This window comes from Amphibalanus amphitrite, unplaced genomic scaffold (genome assembly GCF_019059575.1).
Source record: "Amphibalanus amphitrite isolate SeventyFive unplaced genomic scaffold, NRLGWU_Aamphi_draft 000102F_arrow, whole genome shotgun sequence".
Taxonomy (NCBI): domain Eukaryota; kingdom Metazoa; phylum Arthropoda; class Thecostraca; order Balanomorpha; family Balanidae; genus Amphibalanus; species Amphibalanus amphitrite.
The window spans coordinates 431,301-451,316 of NW_024881597.1; the positions used below are offsets into that span (position 1 = coordinate 431,301).

Consider the following 20,016-nt stretch of genomic DNA (forward strand, 5'->3'; position numbering starts at 1 on the left):
TCGGATCATTTAAGAAATAGTGTTGGTGCCATGTGAAAAATGTATCACGAAGCTGTCAGCACTCAGCAGTGGCTTACGCGTGTCATTCTTTAGCTTAGTTATTGTGTTTTATAACAAAAAAAAAGCTAGCCGTTCTTGAAGCTAAATATGGCCACTTTTTGACACGGTTTAAATTCATTCACGGACTCACGGCTGTTCATGCATGTCGATTCATTCCGTCTTGGAACAAACGACGTAAGGTATCAGTGCAAACCACGTTTGCCTATGGCGGATATGACATCACGGTGACGCCATTATCGGTCGCCGCCCGATTGGTCGCCGGTGGCCTTGATGCCCGCCACCGTAGCGCGGCAGCCGCGGGACGGCCTCGCTCAGTGTTTGCACACACGGTATTGCGCTGTAGTCGGCGGCGGGGTGCGGTGTGTGACGGCCGCGCTGCAGCGCTTTGTCCGTGTGTTTGTGAGGAGCGCTCTCCCTATGGCGTCGGCTGTGACGTGCTGCTGTGTGCTGCCGGCGCGCCGTGCCTGCGTGGTGATCGGTGCCGTGCTGACCGCCGTGCACGCGGTGGCCGGCGTGGCGCTGGCCGGCGCGGCGCTCTACTTCCACCTGTCGGAGGGGATCCACCGGCGGAGACCAGCCGCGCTGGCCGTGGCCGCTGGTCTCACGCTGCTCGCACTGGTGTTCCAGGCTCTCCTGCTGGCCGGAGCGCGCCGAGACCGGCCGCCGCTGCTGCTGGCATGGCTGGTGTTCAGTGGGCTGTGGTATAGCGCTCAGATGGCCGGACTGGCCGTCGGTCTGGTCACGGCCACCGCCGTGCGCGACTGGGGTCTGCTGGTGGGCCTGGTGGCGCTCTGCGCGGTCCAGGCGCTCCTCTGGCACTGGTTCCTGGTGGTTCGGTCTCAGTACATGCAGCTGCGACTGAGTGCTCGGCCGCCGCGCCGCGGGACCACCGATGAGACGGACGGTGGACAGGAGAAGGAAAAGATGCCCTCGGACGGTGGACAGGAGAAGATAGCGCCGCTTTCTAGAGGCGACGGAAGCTCCACGGTCGACCAGAAAGCAGAGAACAGCGTCTAAACACGCCAGACTCACTGTGGCTGAGAGACCTGATGAAGTGCATCGCCAACGTGTTTCTGTGAAACGCATATTTTGCATCACTCCCTCGCTCATTCTTTTGCAAACTCACCGTTGTCCACTCCGTTCAAGATATCAGCTGTGAAGATGCTCCGAACCGGTTTACCGGAAAACTTGCATTCCTATAGCCGGTATGAGCACCGAACACATTCCAGCAGCTGTTTTCCCGGTAATCCTGGACTGTAGCGGAACTGCGCCAGCTTCAAGGACAGCCACTGAGCCGGGGACGAGTGCCGAGTGCGGAAAAGTGGCGTGGGAGGTGTTATCGAAACGGTACTGAGTGCACAGGAAACTGAGTCATCCGGTGAACGACCCGGCGTGATTTCAATGCCAGCCAACTGAATGAGTGCTTTATGACTTTAGTGCTTGTATAGTAAGTGTCAAGCCGTTCTAGGCTTCCGTGCTTTTAATTGTAGGTATGTAACGAGTCAATAATCATAATGAGGCTGTGACAAGAACGAAAGGTATTGCCGTAAACCAGAGACGAGCAGTTGACATGCCTTGAATGTGTAGGTATAGGTACTGTATGTTATGTTGATTGATGTTTTGGGCATTGGAAAGGGACCACTGATAGTAAGTTGCGTCATCATTATCGTATTCAATCAGTTGCTACCATGGTCGTTTAAAAATGATTCAGTGTCAACAGGCATCGTTCAAGCTAAGTCATTGTAGGTATACTTTCCAATGAAGGTGGTTCCAGCCAGTACCATTCTTCGTAGGTATTTTGTCATGGTTATAAATGTCATTGATGATTGATGAAATACATACCGGTTTTTCGGTGCCTGCTTGTTTTTGGCCTGCTGCGGTAACTGGCGAGTAGGCTACCTACCTATGCCTAATTGTATATAAGGGCTACACAAAAAAGTTACGGCTTATCTCGATTTAACTAGCTGTGAACATTGTTTCGCTGAGTTAACCCGCGCGGGGCTGGGGGGGGGGTAAATTTTACCCCCCCTCGCGAATTTTTGCGATATCTCAAAAACGGCGGCGCGCAGCGCCGCCAAACTTTTAGTACCTTTTCTTACATCAATTTGACACGTTCCCTGAAAATTTGAGCGAAATCCGTCGGAAAATTTTTGAGAAATTGACGTTTTAGTGACGTCATGTTCGTCATTTTCGCCTCAAAAACGGCAAAAGTTCAAACGCCGCTAACATCTTCATTTTTAAAGGAATCAAGACGTAACAAAAAGGTTATACGTAATTTTACTTTGTCTATCAAATGGCTATCTCGGTTTTTTGAAAATTTTGGATTTTGGCCTATTTTTTTTCAAAAAACTGACTTTTTTGGGAAAATCATTATAAAATCCAAAATTTTAAGTCTATCGAAAAAACCGGAATATATGTCAGAGAAGTGGTCTATGTGCACCTACATACCAAATTTTAGAAGAATCGGTTCAAAAATGCGGGAGTTATTCAAAATTTTATGACGTCACGACACACAATTTTTTTGAAAAATGACTTTTTTGGAAGTTCTAGACCTCGTACGGAAACAAAAATAGCACCATTCGATTCGCCGTGAGAAACTGCATCAGATAGACACCTTTTTAGGCCTTAACAACCAACTTCAAAATTTGACCTCACTTGACCTGACCTTGACCTGACCTCGACCTGAAATTCATCCAGAGGTGGTCCATATCACTTATTGAGTGTGCCTATTGGATTCTATGAGTAAAATGACCCATAAAACATGTGTCGCACATGCCCTTTTCTATATTTTGTTTTTTGGTGACCTGACCTGACCTGACCTGACCTTGAACTTGACCTCTGAATGATATTGTATGCAACGAATATTGTCTTGGTAGCCTAAGAACACGTTTTGGGCGATCAGTCTCAGTCCATGACTCCATTCTTCGGCAACTACGGTGCAAGGCCGATACTGTAGAAACTTGCAATTTGTACCCTTGACCTGACCTTGACCTTGACCTCAAACCTTAAATTAAGTACATGTTTTTAGTAGTTCGTGATGAGAGCTTTCGATTGGCGTTTGAATTTTCCAAATCGGACCGTTAGTTCGGGAGATAACAGGGGGGGTAAAATTTACCCCCCCCCCAGCCCCGCGCGTTCGGCTGGAGACCCCAGCCCCGCGCGGGTTAAGTTTTATGCATAAGCAATTTTCTTTTCACCAGCTTTTTTATTTTTAAAAGTGTCCTTTCAGAGCCCTTAGGGTTTCTTCCCCAGTCAGAAAGCTCCCGTTACAAATACAAAAGCTGGTAAAAACTAAAAAGATATAGTTTTAGCACTCTAACCTTGATATCTTGGTAACACGTGAGCGTAAAAGAAATATGCTTTGCAGCGACATGCCCTAACTACTTTCGTGCAGAAATGTGCAAATATTTTTTTTATCGGCTTGCTAGACAATGGATTTGGAACTGAAATGTCCTACTTTCCTGCGGCCCAGTCCCCGACCCAAATGGAAGGCTGGAGACCGTGAGGCCCTCTGCGCAGTTTGTAGTTACTAACTTCGCCGCCCCGACAGCTCTGGCGCTGGGAAAGCACTACATGCCGACGACACTGCACGTTAGACCTGGATGTAATGTGAAGGGATTCGAGAATCAGGAGCAGATTACTCTGCCCTTGCCAAATATTTCATTTTTTTGTCATTGGCCAAATTTAAAAGAACTTTTTTTTTGCCAGAGCCTCGTTCAAGGGAAGTTCGGTCAACTTTCGTTGGGAACGTCCCTGGTCAACTGCAGATGACTTCTAAGGTCAGGTCGAGTGCTCCAGGGCACGGGCTTGGTTTTTAGTAAACAACTTCGCCAAAAATGGTCGCAGAGTCGCGAATTTGGACCCATCGTGTTTGTCTTTCTCAGACTCAGACTCAGACTCAGACGTGTATTAACCCGCGCCCGGCTGGGGGTCCTGGATTTCCACGCCCTGCTGGGGGGGGGGGGGGGTGTTTGAACACCCCCCTTCTAACTCGGCTCCTGGGCCACGTAGCGATACGCGGAAGGCGGCGTTCGAAAGAGCGTCAAAAATAATGAGGAAATCACTTCGGTCAATTTTTTGGTCAGGTCAAAGGTCAGGTCACCAGAGGTCATTGAAGGCAAAATTTCGCCGATTTCTCGGTCGAATGTCGAAAATTTCCAAGAAGCCAACGCATAACTCGGGAACCAATAGAGCTACAGCGCTGCGGAAAAGCGCGTTGGATAGCCCTATTAACACCCTTTCTGAGTAATTCTCTCAGATTTGACCTAGCGTCAACGGTTTTGGCTGCAGGGGGCAAAAACTGCAAAAATAGCCGATTTTTTCGGAAACAGTTTTTCTGCAATAACTTTTGACCCAAGCCTTGTACGAGTTTACTTTTACCGGCATCGTGTTCCTCTCGTCAAGACGCATCGAATGAACTATAACTTGACCTTGAAAGGTCAACTTGAAAATTTGACCTCAGGTCAAGGTCATGACCTGACCGGAAAGGGTCATGTTGCATATCAGTCGATCCGTATCGTCGAGCTGAACACATCTAAGGCGTTTTCATCGCTCTAGCATGCCTCTATCAAAAGCTATTTGCGAAAAACTGTTCGATACCATTCGTGACCTAAGATGACCTCAGGGCATGAACAGGGGTCACGGACACCAATTTCATGTTCAGTGTGTCTAAACCACTTGTAATTCAGTGTTTGGGAGTGTTTATAATGTCTTTCGTCCAAAAGAGTCGCATTTCAATTTTCTCCCATTGACTTGTAATGGGGAGGTCGCAAAATTGACCTGACCTTAGGTCATCGATATCAAAATTCTGAGATATAAATTTTGTACATGCTATTGTTCTTAGCAATCGCTGAAAGTTTCAAAGCGATCGGTCACTCGGTGTAGCTATGACAGACATTGAAACTTTTTATGAGGTGAGGTCACTTCAAGTGACCTGGTGACCTGACCTTGAATGACCTTGGTCTGAAATTTTCACAACACGTGTAGAATTGATGTACGATAAGGTGTACCAAAAACGGCGGCACTCCGCGCCGCCGTTTCTGAGATATTCGCGAAAAACCACAAGTGTTCAAACACCCCCCCAGCAGGGCGCGGGTTAAGGAAAAATCCTAGATATGCAAGTTGTGAGACCTATGGAACATCTGACACTGAGGCGTCTGACACTCTGGGTCCTGCAAGTTTCATGTCCTTGTGAAACCTCTTCTGACACTAAGGTGTTGCGAAGTTGCGACATTTTAGGACCAGAGGCTCCCGTATGATGTCATAGTTCAGTGACTTGACCTGACCTGAAAATGCAGTTAGTGTTACAAGATCCAGCTTAAACCAACGGTCAGGTATCCAGGTTTCAGCTCTCTATCTCCAGCCTGCTCTGAGCTACCGCAAAAAAAAACATCTTAGGGGCGGCACCCGACCCCTCGACCGGCGAGGGTTTATTCAACAGGAAAAGGTAAGCTGAAAGCTTTTGTGTCCCTTTCTTTAACCGTCCGGGAGCTATCGCGAATACTCGTCAGGGCGAAGAAAACCAACGTGGCCGCGAAGTTAGCGTAAAAACATCATTTCAGACTTGGCTTGTATGATGAGTACCTATTTTTTTTTTTCAGTCAACATCGATACGCAAGCACTTGGAATTACATTTGCGTATTACATTTGCAGTTGCCTGTGCGCCGCACTCGAGGTCGGGTGCGGTGCCGGTGCTCCGTCCTTCCGCGCCGCCCCTGTGCCTGGTGGGGTTGGGATCACGCGTGTGTGTGCCGTGTGAGTGTTGAGTGTGTGAGTCACACGATGCGACTATTACCCAAACATCGAGACTTACTGCGGCTTGTCGTGCTGCTTGCCGTGGTGCAATCCCTGGTGCAGACCGCCGTACCGGCCGAGCGCCCTCCGCCCTCCCGGCGTGTGGTCACCGCACCTGGTGACCTTGAGCCGGCCCGCGGCCAGCTGACCCGACCCGAGCACGGTCGGCTGGTGCCGCCGCCGCCCACCGGACCAACAGCTGACGGCGACCCGCAGCCGCGGCGCCGTACGAGGCGCGGCAGGCGCGCGCCCAGCGCAAGGAAACGGGGGAGCAAAGGCGCAAAGCACCGGGAGCGACACCAGCGGCCTGCCGACAGCGTGTCCCTGGTCATCGGGACGCTGAACGTACAGAGCGTCAAGCCCAAGCTTCTGGAGCTCTCCACCCTGCTCCATGGACACAACTACGACCTGATGTGCCTCACTGAGACGTGGCTGAGACCGACGACGCCGAACCGACTCGTGGTGCTGCCGGGATACCAGCTTCTCCGCGCAGACCGGTCCGACGGCAGGGGTTACGGCGGTGTGGCGCTGGCGACCAGAGACGGCGTCTCGGTATCGCCTATCAAGATGCCAGCAGACGCCTCCTGTCCCGGGAGTAAACTGGAGACGCTCTGGACGCTCATCAAACCGGACAGCAGACGCCAGTTCGTCCTGTGCACGGTATACCGCCCGCCCCGTCACACCGTCGCCGACCTGACTGCCGACTTCACGGACCTTCAGGCGCAACTTCAGCACGTGACTGTCAACTACCCTCACCTCAAGTTGTTTATTAGTGGCGACTTAAACTGCTGTTTTTTGAAGTGTGACACGCACCCAGCCAAACGTTGCCTTTTAGAGTTTTTATCGGATAACTCCCTCGTGCAGTGTGTAACGTCTCCTACATATTTTACTGGCTCTTTGCTCGATGTTTTCATCACCAACTGTCCCGACATTGTGAAGTCTTGTTTTACGAAGTTTTGTCATTTTAGTACACACAAAGTTGTTCGCGCCGCTATCGGCATGCCCCGCTGCAGGCCGTCACCAACTGTTATACTCTCGCGGAGTCTTAAAAGAACCGATTTTACTATGTTGAATCTCGACCTCGCACACACCGATTGGGACGCTGTTTTCTCCACGCCAGCTGTCACCGATAAGTGGAGCAACTTCTTGACGACTTTTTTACCCGTTCTGAACGCCCACGCTCCCATCAGAGCCGTCAAGATCCGGAACCCTACTGCCCCTTTCGTGTCCGACGCCACTAAGGATTTGATGTGTCGCCGTCGGGGGGCGCTAGCGCGGTACGGGCACGGCTCGAGCGAATACCGCAACGCGAACAGGGCGGTACGCAGCGCTATCCGGCGTGACAGCCGTGATGACGTGGAGCGGCGCATTCGGGAGAGTGGGCGCCGGGGCATGTGGCGCATTATCAGACCGTACGTGGGTAGTAGGCGGGGGTCGCGTGCTGTGCCCAGCACATCGGCGGACCACCTGAATGATTATTTTGTCAGTGTCGGACCGCGAGTAGCTGCCGAGGTACGCGGGTCGGGTGATCTGCCGACCGCCCCCTGCCGTTTGCCGCGTGTGGGCGCCTGTGCGTTCGTGCTGGCGCCGTTGTCGCTGTCAGAGCTGCGTGCTGTCGTCTTCGGACTCAGCAGCTCGTCGGCCTGTGGCGAGGACGGTGTCAGTATTCACGTGCTCCGTGCGTGTTTTGAGTCGATCGGTGAGGTGCTCCTACATTTGCTCAACTCCAGCATTACCCAATCCGACGTCCCGCACTCCTGGAAACATTCCCTTGTTCATCCCATCTTAAAATCCGGTGATTTGTCTAGCCCGTCCAACTTCCGTCCCATATCCATCGTACCTGTCATCACCAAAATCCTAGAGCGAGCTGTCCACCAACAGCTCTATTCCTACCTGTCTGAAAACCATCTCCTATCTCCTAACCAGCACGGTTTCCGACCTCACCATTCCACGGAAACCGCGCTCGCATCCATTTCCGACCATATCCTATCCGCATCTGACCATGGAGAGGTTTCCCTTCTCTGCCTGCTGGATTTGAGCAAATGTTTTGATGTGATTGACCACTCGAAGCTCCTTTCAAAATTACAGGCGCACGGAATTGACACTTCATGGTTTTCCGCATATCTTCAAAACCACACTCAGAGCGTCAGCTTCACTGACAATCACGGTGGAATCAAAAAGTCCCGCCCGCTACCCAACAGCATCGGAGTTTTTCAGGGTTCAGCCTTAGGCCCCCTCCTCTACTGCGTCTTCGCCAACGACCTTAGTCAGTTTGCCGAAGGCGCAGTAGTAGTACAATATGCAGACGACACACAAATTCTAGTAAGCGGCAAGAAATCTCAATTTCAATCACTCGTCACTCGTATGGAGGACACATTGGCCTCTCTTGACCGTTGGTTCCGGGCCAACGGCTTAAAAGTCAACGCCGCTAAGACTCAGCTGATGCTGTTGGGCAGCCCCCAAAATCTTCGCACATTGCCTGAATTTAAAGTAAAATACCGCGATCACGAGTTGTCCCCAGTTTCCTCAGCAAAAAATCTCGGCATCATATTTGATCGTCACCTGACCTGGGGTGATCATATTACAACGCTCACGAAACGCTGCTTTGGAGTTTTGGGTGGTCTCTCGCATCTCCGGGGGCACCTACCGCCCAATGTGATCTCCGTGCTGGTCAGCGCACTGGTCATATCACAAGTTCGATACTGCATCGCAGTGTATGGTGCTGGCACCAGACACAATCTCTCTCGGATACAAAAAATCTTAAACTACGCAGCAAAAGTCATTTTCGGCCGCAAAAAGTACGATCATGTTTCCGATTTGATGTGCCAGTTGCGCTGGCTCAGCGCGGAGAACCTCGTCACCTACCACTCCCTGTGCCTGCTGCACAAAGTGCGGTGTCACGCCGAGCCGGAGTTGCTAGCGGGTAGTCTGGCCACCGTGGCGGAGGCGCGCGGCCGGGACGCTGCTGTCAGCACGCGGCAGGACACACTCCTGCACGTGCCGCGATCCCGTACAGAGATGGGCAAACGCCGATTCACCTGCCGAGCGCCGGCTGCCCTCAACTCACTGCCATCGGATTTGCCCCGACTGCCCCCGGGGGCGTTCGGACAACGCCTACGCAGGCATCTGCTCGAGGAGCAGAACACTAGCAACTAGTCATCATGAGTGTCTCTCTGTATATGTGTTCCCCTTTCATCTTTTATTGTATTTTATCATCACCTGTTTTACTGACGACGGGCAGTAATAGCCACATGTTCCAGTGGAATGTCCTGAATAAACTGTCTATTGTCTATTGTCTATTGCGCTTTTTCAGCAATAAATGTTCTTATGCTGAAGTGACGTCAATTCATGACTCTCGTCAGCGCATAAGCATCAGTGATCAGCTCCCAATTACCATCCAATTGACGTCATCAGTCTGCAGCGTAACCGTCACTAGCGGCAGCGCTCAATTCTCCAAGCGCTGGCGTCATTGGACCCATATCTCCGCGGATTGAAATTAAAATGACAGCTTGTGCCATTTATAAATTTGTTAATGCGCACTAGCCTTTGTACCTTTGTACATTAACCTGTGTACATTAACCTTTCAAGTTTCAGGTGGGGGGGGGGGAGCATTTTTGTCCCCTTTGGACTTTTCGACATATCTCCACGACCGCTGCGCCGATCGTCTCCAAACTTTCAGTACTCTCCCGAGCATGGCATCCATTCTACACGTTGTGATCAACAATTTTTTCCAAAGGACAAAGGCTATGATAGGTTGGACACAAATGACGTCAGAGTGACGTCATGTCCTGCCATTTTCGACAAAAAAAAAGGTTTCGCGGGAAGAGCTGTCAGACCTATAGCTTTGAACGTACGTACATAAAAATATTTCAGAGGTAAAAAATGTGGAATTAGCAGCACTACTAAACTGCTATCTCGATATTTTTATTTTTTTATTTTGACAAAACAATAATTTTTTATGATAGCCGAAAAATCCTAAGTTTTTCGATTTTCGAAAAAAAAAAAACGGAAAACATGTAATAACCCCTATCGACTTCCTTTAACGTACCAATTTTTAGATCGATACTTTTTTGGCCAAGTTATAACACAAAAAAACGTTCAAACTTGATGACGTCAAATTTCAAACTCAATTTTTAACAATTCTAGACTACGTAGTGCAAAACAAATACCAGCATTAGAGTTTAGACTCGCCGTGACGAGTGGCATCGAATCAATAACCATTTAAGGCAAAAATATCAACTTTGAAATTTGACCTTTTTGGACTTGACATTGACCTGATCTCCACCAGAAAGTGACCTTAACCGTTCCTGACGGTCTTATAACCAACACCATTGAGTTGGGAATGAAAAATGGCCATAAAACATGCAATGCACAGTCCTAGTAAAATTGGGTTCATGTGCTGACCCTTGGTGACCTGACCTGTAACCTGACCTGGTATTATCAGGCATGACAGGGTTAACTCATGACTTCTGGATAATCTACGCCAGGTCCTAGCTAGTTCACAATCAATTTCAATTCCTTCAGGAAATGGCCCGACAAAAATTTGAGACGGCTTGATATTATGAGAAAAAGTGTTTATTTTTTGTGCCACCTGCAGCTTTCCTATGGCGGGATATGCGAGCATTTGCAGGTCTGGGTCCTGGGACCATGCTGCAAATCATTAGACATGCGTGAAGCGCCTTCAGCATAGGTTTTGGTGTGGCTATGGGGCGTAACACCTAGCGCCTCAGCCATTCCACAAGATTTGCTTCATTTTATGAATCTTTGTTTCCGTGGGCAGCATGTCAGGGAGCTATGAAATGATGCATACCTACTCATTATTCATTAAAAGGAAAAATATTTCTTGATTTAAGGATATCTTCCGCGTTGGACTTGGAATTCTCTGTTCCGCGCTTGCGTGACTCAAAAACAATATTGCCCAATGCCCAGGTTCCTATAGCTCTCCGAATGTTTCTTTTTCTTTCTGATGGACGATTATTCATATACCAGTACGGACTGCACTAAGACAGAGGAGACACCTACTCGGTAGGTAATGTATTACCGTGTATTCCAGCTGCATGCTTCAGAATTCAGAACACTTCAGAGTGAGGCACTGCTAATCTGTCGACTGTCTAGCATTGTGTCCACTTTACCAAAAACTTTAGCAAATTATTGCGTGTGTATGCAATTTTGATGCCACAACCCACATCTTGTCTTTGCGAGTCTCCTTCAAAAGGTGATATTGTATGCATCCGTCGCCCGTCGGTATAATTTAAAGCACATTTCTACTCCAGTCTTCATCTCGTTATTAGATCTTTGCATGTCTGTTTTAACATTGACGTCTTTTCATTCACCTATCCCATCAATTAATTAATCTTTTTATGCCTTGATATTATTATCGTTTCCCATTCCACTCTTACCGTGTGTAGCGTGCCGTTAATAGAGCCCCCCCCCCCTCCTGCACTCCGACCATCCGTCTCACGGATGTCGGCCAGAGCCGGCTCACCTAATAAGGCTGGTCCCAGGAGGTTACGGTCCAGCAGCTGGGCTTCCCCCAGGGTGCAGTCGGGTCACGCGCGCGGTATAACCTGCCCCTAGCAGCCGGCGACCACGGCAGCCGCCCCGCCCCCTCCCCGCTCCCCACCGCGCCGAACTGACCCGTAGAGAGACTCTACGACCGCGCCCCACCTCGCCTCACCGACCTGACCCAGAGAGACTCTACGACCGTGTGCTCTGCGCTGAGGCTGCGCTGCCGATAGAGGCTCACTCGGTGGGGCAGGACGTTTTACCACGGCGCTCAACTTGGGTTACTACCAACCAAAGCCTTAGTACACGCCTCGGCAACGGAGGATCGAGACGGTCGCCCTGGTAACAGTCCACCATTCGGGAAAGGGTCACTGGTATATCATGAAACAGCCTGGAGCTGTGCTTGGGAGAATGGTCTGCTGAGAAGTGTCATACTGCTGCGTTTTCCAAGAAAGGACCGTGCAGTTCACAGAGATCACCAAGCTTCAATGGGAGTCGTCTCACCATTTTAGGAATGTTGTTGACAACGCTCTACCACTTATCAACTTCAGAAGAAATACCCGTAAATCATATGATATTGCAACTCTTTCAATTTGTGCTGCTCCGGCGATCTTCTTTCGCTTTGGAATCTTGTTTTTGGCACCGTCTCCGTTATGATGCAACTTTCCGCGCCGGGCAGCTCCAATAAAGTATCACTCTCGTGTCCGGTCCTGTGTTGGTCTTGCCTCAAGAAACACGCGAAAATGGCTCCAAAATGGACACTGGTGCTCTCGTGGGACACTTAACATGCTATCTCACATAGCAAAAATAGTTAATTTAAACACGCCTTGGAAAGGAAGGGAAATAATTTTGCTCCCCGAACATTAAAAAAGTAAAAAGAACGCGGAACGCAGTACGCGCTGTGAACTCTTAACATTTAAACATGTAGCGGATGGGCTATAGCACGCAGGGCTGGCAGCTAGCGCAACGTAGCCAGAGTTGACCGATGTTCGATCACCTCTGGCGACCTCCTACCGTGGTGATGTGGGGTGGTCACTCGGGCGGCGGCCATCTTAGTTGCCACCGTCGCGGTGCTGATAGCCACGTGGCGCCGGCGGCGTCTATGGGGCCGCAGTCGGCTCACAGGCCGCCCCTGCCTCGGGTCGTTTGACCGTGTCCGGCCTATTGCCCGGCTTTGTCGCCGGTTTGTGAGGCGGCCGGCCTTCCGCGAAACGGCTCCCCGGTCAGCCGGGTGTCTGAGAACGACCGCCGCTCCGCCGAACTGTCAACCACCGCCGCGCCGGTCTGTGGGCTGAGAACACAGCGCAGAACTGACGAATGGGGAGGAGCTGTGACGTAAACACTTACAGTGTTACTTTATGAAGGAAAAACATGAGTAGCAATAATGAACTATCGCTACATAAATTGGTAAATTCACAAAATTCTTTAATATTGTTTCAGTGCTCTGTCGTGGTGATCTTATACCTATTTCAACCTATAAGGATATCATGTGCCACAGATAACAATACTACTGTTATCTGTGCATGTGCCTAAAATAAGTGCCCTGTCAGTATCCACTGTTTATTTCATATGTTTGGTGCTTTTGATATACCGCTTTCGGCAGTGGGCCATGGGCAATAGGCATACATCAAAGCCGACCAACTCCATGTAGCACACTCGCGAAGCCCGTCAGTACGCATTGGTGTTTCTCAGCGCCTGGGCGATTAACAGAAAATGTCCAAACTAATGAAATATGCTCTTAAGTACAATGTAATTAATAGATATTCAGTTAAAAGCTTACAAAATTGCGGTAGAAGGCATCGTGAATCATGAAAGCTCCAGAATCGGGTCATTTTCAGCCAAAGCTACGGAACTCAGATGAAAAACCCAAGTAAGAAGTAAAATATAATGAAAGACTTAATCCCGTTGGCCAGCTCCGATGTGGCATACTTGTAAGTACCTATTCCAGAGTTTAATAAACTAAGGTAAACTTAGGTATCCTTCTTACGCACGGAATTGGTCATAACCATTGAACTAAGCTTCCATCTCCTTGCGTAATGCGACACATTTTGTTCGCGTGTCACCGTTTCAGGAACAAAACTCGCCGTCCCAATGCCAATATCTGCAGACGGGGCACGGTAAGGCGGGCAGCAAAGTTGGCGCGCCACTGTCCCGGCCCAATAAAGCACATTCCGTCAGCAATATGAAGGTGGCCGATGGGGCCATCTAGGGCGGCCGCCGCGCGCCACGCCGCCGACAGCCTCGTATAGCGCCCAGCTCACAATGACGCCCAAACGCCCCGATGGCTTACCCGGTGACATAACGACCACTTTACCGTCATTGCTACTCTATTAGGGTCGCTTACGGCATTGTTCGTGAAAGCATGGGTAATGCACGTCACAATTAAGCCCAACTGAAGACAGGAAGTGGGTTATGCAGTCAATTTAAAGTGAGCCGCTGTTTTTCGCTTGAGTAAGCATTTCATCCCGCTTTTATGTAGCTAAAACAGTCAGAGGATCTGTGTAGGTGCTCCAATGCCAATAAACATTTGTCCTTTTTGCTTGTTGAAAATAACTCTCACTGCAAAGGACGTTTGCCTTTTATCTCTGTCAAGAATACCCCTTCACGAAGTGAAGCTGTTGATGCGAAACATTTAAAGCAAATGACAATGCACATTATTCAGTTAGCTATAAAGATGCTTAATTTTGAATAAATTATCTTAAAAGCTTGTTGATACTTGATATATAACGTCATTTGCTGCCATCATGTTCGATAGACCGGCAATCGGCAATCACCGAGAGGCGAGATACGATAACTGATAACTCTACTCTCAGCTAAGAATGCATGAATTAACGTACTGGGAAGATTTAACTTCAATTTGCTTGCGTTGGTGATATCTACTCGTATTTCCTATTGATGGCAAAAGTATTGTCAAAGCCTTGTCACGTTGCTCTCACCATTAAATATTTGTGAACAAGCATGTAATACGAATGCCTGGAGTGTGCCGGCTGAGATTGATTTGACTCTCCCGCAGTCTCAACACATTGTCGTCCACGGACTACGGTCTCGCCCGTAGTCTGGCCCGTGTGTCACTGTGTTAGGCGTCCTTCGCGATCCCGTCTGGATCTAAGATCCGCTCTGTCTTCTTTGCCGTTTCGCTGAAGCCCTAGCAGAGGCTCCGCAGTCTGCAGCGCCTAGGATAGCGGCGCGCCCGCTGTTTTCCCTGTCAACATGTGCCCGCGGCCGAATGTAATTCGGCGAGTTTCTAAGCCGGCCGTGTTGGCCATACGCTCGGCTGATTCAGATAGTAATTAAACGATGCGTCGACCCTCGGTGTAGGCACCGGAACACACTGCCCTGAGCGTCCGGTGGGGGCGGCACAGAGGTGCGAACAGCGTCAATGTGTCGCCCCAAATTATCGTCACTGACACACGGTGGGAGTGCATTAGCATCGGGTTATAAAGATCTTGAGTATGGATCATAAAGAGGAAACGAAGATCAAATAAAAGTGAAAACGCATTGAACAAGGCGAGCCATTTATTATTAACGAGCGCAAAGTGCAAAGCGAAGTTAGTGTCCTCCATCACCTGAGAGCCACTCTCAGGTGACGGAGAAAAGTACGACCTCTTCTTTCAACACCTCGGTGTGGGGAACCCCTCGCGTTCGACAGTCTCGTTCGCCCGGCACGGCGCGCTAACACACGTCGGGGCGGCTCTGAGTTATGATCGGCCGCTGACGAATGGAGCCGGTGCTGGCATTTTGAGTGCACCACGTCCCGCTGCCGATCGGCCCCGGCCAGTTTGTCTAATGGCCGCCGCCAAATGCCGCGCCCCCATTAGCCGAGACGCCCCGTCATTAGTTAGCGCCTGCGTGGCGGTCGCCTCATGAGGTGTTAGTGGGGGAGAAAGAGGTGTAATACGCAGCTGGGCGAGACGTGACTGCGGGCTTAGGGGAGGGCACCTTGCGTACCTGCGGTACCTCTATACCTCTGTACCGCGTACCTCTGTACCTGCGATACAGAGGAAAAGGAACAGATGCATTATCCAGGAACCGCTGGCGTGGGAAGTTTCAGGGAGGTAAATCTCATGCATGCTAATGGATAGCTGGATCAAGGGCGAAATCATCTATAGGTGAGGTTGTGGTACATCATTCATTACCCTTACATGAGTTATTTAGTTAGACATTGCAATCTAGCCTAGATCAGCGAAGAGCCATCGAACCCGATAAATAAAACCCAGCACTCAGCCAGACCATCGGTCGAGCATTATAAGCACTACTTGTCAAAACTCAAAGCTCAGGCAGAATCAGCAGAATTTCAGCCTGGCTGTGGCTAGCATTGCTACTGAAAACTGTGAGGTGGACCCGTGAGCGAAGGATTAGTATCTCTGCTATCACCACCACAGAAGCAAAATTTGATGGATGATTGATGCTATACCTGTCTGCATTATTTTCTCCCCGCCTTTTCTTCTCACTCACTCCATATTCTCACTGCTCCCTCCTTTCTATACTTCTACCTTTGTCGCCTCGCACGTTCTAGCACACAATTTAGACGTGCCTGGGTCTGCGTGGATTCCCGTTTTTGTGACGAGTAAACCCCGATATTGAATGACATCAAAGGTGATTCCTGGAATTTATCGACTTGTTTGTCACCCAAGCGCTGAGGAATACCCATACTGACGGGCTTCGTAAGCGTGCTACATGGCGTTGATCGGCTTCGATGTGTGATTTCTCACTTCTGCCTTAAAGATAGATCAAAACACCAAGAATAGTAGACTGTGGACACTGGACAGGATACTTACGTATATAATATGCTCACAAGTGAAAACATTTTACATAACAACACGATGAAACGGCAGTGAAACAATGTTGAAGCATTAAGTTACCTTTCAAAATTTATGTAGTGATAGCTCAGCATGCATTATGAAGATGCCCCATTAAGCATGAGTTGCTTGGCGCTTATTTTGATCTTCAGTTTGGCTTGCTCAAACTATTATCCTCACTTTTACCTTAAAATCACCCCATTGGATTCATAGTGGCAAGAGCACTCCACGCTGACATGCTGAAAATCGCTATAAATCTCGGTGGTTGAACAGAAGAAACTTCGCGGCTTGCTTTTTTGCCTTGTAAAATAGTTATTCGTTATTCTAACAGAGCAGCACAATCACATTTCCTTTCGGTTCTGGTACGGGCTTTCGGTGTCAGTTCTCGTTTCATTTATTACTCCATTTATGTTCTACTCACACTCGCTCACTGCACACCATCATGCAACTCGCCACACTCCTTCCACTCTTTTCGCCTTCTCTCATCTCTCCTCTCTTTTCCTCCTTCTGCCTCTCTTTCCGTCTCGGTTCTACATCGATCCACCCCCGGCGGTGGCGGCGGCGAGCGCGTCCATTCATTTGCCAACAGTTCCTGACCGACCCAATCACAATCAGGGGCTGAGCAACAGCGCTCACCACTCAGGGCGGGGGCAAGAACAGTGTGTGTGCTCGCCCCCGCCGGGGGGCCGGGGGAGGGGGGCCACTGTCACTCGGCAGAGGTGGTATACCATGAGAGGAGACGGAACACAATGTGGCATATGGAGCAACAGGCTTTTGATTGCTCAGACAATTTTGACTACATCAAGAGATCTCTGCGGGGAGGTTAAATTTACAGATGAAATTGACAATATTTCCTGGTGCAATATCGCTAGTTGTGCTACTGAATACAATAGTTGTACAGCTGATACAATGCTGTCAGCTTGCTTAGCTTTAAATGCATATCGGCTATAATCGGGCACTTTCAAAAGTTGACTTAATTTATCTCCCCCTATAGCTCAGCTTTGAGCCACCTGCCATACCGACAAATGCTGAACAGTGCTAAGTATATTGTCGAAAAGCACTTCGAAAGCTCGATTATGTTGTAAGTCAAAGAAAAGACAGACAACTATTATTCATCTAATTTCATATCGATATTTTGACAAAAAAAAACTCTCTTATAGCCCTCTTCTCGAATAAGTTCTTAGATTGAATATCATTTCAAATTTTGCCTACAGATAACAAAATTCGCAAAAAAAGTGTTTCTGAGGCAAAATCCATTCGGGGCTCAGCAATCACGGGTTTTGGTACCACGCTTGATAGGGTGCTCGGATTGTTGGTAGGTATGAGATCATCTGATGCATTCAGTATCAACGACCTCATATACCTCGGGTTAGCCTTTCATCTTCCGAATGCAGCCAGGCGTAACTCAGTAGTAACGTATGACTAATTTCCTGAAAGCCACAGGTCCTTATTTGATGCAGCCCTCCCATTCGGGCCATCACGGGCATTGAACTGACTTTTATAGTCTCATTTCACCCACGACTTTAATTAGCAGCGAGTGCTGCTGGCTTCCTCTCATTACGGGGAAAGCGGCCGTTTTTACCACGAAGCTCTCGCTCAATTAATGACTGAATGCGAATGAGTCATTGATCGAAGTTCCCCATGTGTGTCGTACACAAGGCGGAGACATGACCAGTGCATGGTCTAATGCATTGCGTTCACACGCAGCAGAAGATTGAGGTATGGTTTTTGGTCACGTGCAGATTAGCTGGGAAGAATCTGTAGTTGCCTCCGACCTTGCCTCAACATTCCCACGGTGGAGAAACTTATTTCAATACACTCTGGCGAATCGCACATTACTCCTAGTTTCTCCGAGACTCGGTATACTTGACGGTTAACAGAACTGATTTAGAAAAGCCGTCTCTGGTGGCTTCTGAAAAACGTAGGTACGGCTGCTTTGTACGCAAATAAAATTGTAAAAAAGGCAAGGTTTATAAATAGTAGAAATAGCTAACAGACTGAATAAAACAGAAATCAGCTGCAAACCAACAACAAAGCTTTATCAGTGCCTTTTCAAATCAGTAATGGAATCAGTAACATAAAGGCATCAGTAATCAGTATTGGCAATAAGTATTTGAAAGGCGAAACACAATTTTCTGCGATAAAAAAACTCGTCGCAATCGCCAGCCTTATGGTCCCAAAACCGATTCCTCTTTCTTCTCCCGGTGATCGGATGGAGAAAAGCAACTCTAATGAACCGGGCAGGCCACACTTGTAGAACACGCAGACGCAGCCCAAAGCGCATCCTCTCGCAATTTATTGGTAGCTCGGGTAGCTCCACAGTGACAATGTGATGCCTGCAACTACAACTCTGCATCATTAATGTTGATGGGTAGAAGGGCGCCGTATATAACCAGGTTGCAGCGTGTCCACCAGGCCGTCGGTTCCGGCGCAGTCCGTGCTCTCCGTGCCAATGTAGGGCCCGTCGCCAAACAGAGCGCCTGTTTACCATCCGGCAGCGCGCCCGGGGCCGTTGTGTATCGCCGGCCAGAGGCGTTGTTTGACGCGGACCGGGGGCACGGCACGCGTCATTGATCCCCATTGGGCACGTGCTTGTGCGCGTGTCCAGCTGGGCATCGCCACCGGACCAGGCTATTTTCTGATAGAATCAGCAACGCGTCATGCGCTGGTACTTTGGGAATTTTCAGAATAGTGGGTACATTTGATGGCTTCTAACGTTCAGTGTACATTTAATTATGGTATGCTGGCTTTATCGTATGAGCTGCGTGACCACAAAAGAAATTACGCTAAACAATGGGGTGCAGTAGGATGCCCGACAATATATCATTTTCTCCCTATATTTATTTCCGTTTTTATACATTACATTTTTTCGCTTTTCACGGCCACTGTCGGAATGCGTTTTATTGAAATCGTACGTTACTCGTTCTTTTTCGAGTGCATGGTTGTAAATCTTTCCAACACACCTATTCATTCGTCTGAGTCCCACTAGCGACCTCAAAAGCCAAATGAAAACTAGAAAATGATCTTTGGTCTTTCGTGAATGATGGCGAGTGCACACTATAGAACGGTGAAGGGGATGTATATTTTTATGTGTCCAGCTTTCTACGACCCTCTATCTCATATTAATTGTGTCCAACTTTCTACGGCCCTCTATTTCATATTGATAATATCAAGCACCATTGCATCGGACTAAAGTTGAACCGAACACGAACAAGTCATATCCCTGCCCTCTCCAACGCTTTCATGCCGGCACATCACAGACCTTCTCTGGATGGCCAGTGGCGCGTGTGTACGGCTCATCACCTCCGTAACAGCCCTGTCATAAAAACGGACTCTCGCCTGCAGTCGCTCGGCCAGGCTCTACTTCCCGCTACTCTCGCGTAGTGTCCATCGCCGACGCCCGTCGCCTCGCTTCCCGCTCGGGTACAACATATACATGTCGTCCTGTTCCGTTCCGCGGCTCGTATTTCAACTCCCCTTTGCTGAGAGGATCCGGCCGGAGTCCAGTGGCGGTGAGAAGGGAGAGGGGAAGACGCTGTGTCGATGAGAAGGGAGGAAAACAGAGAAGTGCACGGCCAAATGATATTTGATCGAGAAGAGGCGTGGTAGATATGAGATTGAGGAGTTATGTGTTGAGCTGTGGTTAAGTGCGCTGGGTGATGCAATGTGCGTATTCGTTTCTTTGTGCAGCAGACCCCTTCGAAATGCAGCCAGAAGACATGTTCCGCGCTTTCCTCTTTCTGATTTTCTTTGCTCCATACATTTTCCTCTCCTCCTCTCTTCTCCTCTCCTCGTCACTCCTTCCTTTCCTCTCCTTTAATTTCCACCACTAAACTCTCCATCTCATTTCATTTCACCC

The 20,016-nt window shown here is 49.1% G+C and overlaps 1 protein-coding gene across 2 annotated transcripts in view; it reads right to left on the reverse strand.

The window, feature by feature from the left end:
- Positions 1-6,055, reverse strand: part of LOC122380617 (eukaryotic translation initiation factor 5-like) — a 29,109-nt gene extending 23,054 nt beyond the window's left edge. The window contains exon 1 of one of the 2 annotated variants that reach the window (XM_043363931.1): positions 5,873-6,055. The gene's annotated coding sequence lies outside the window, so the exon portion shown is untranslated. The remainder of the gene's footprint in view (positions 1-5,872) is intronic. The other variant, XM_043363938.1, reaches the window with a different exon arrangement.
- Positions 6,056-20,016: the final 13,961 nt, after the last annotated feature.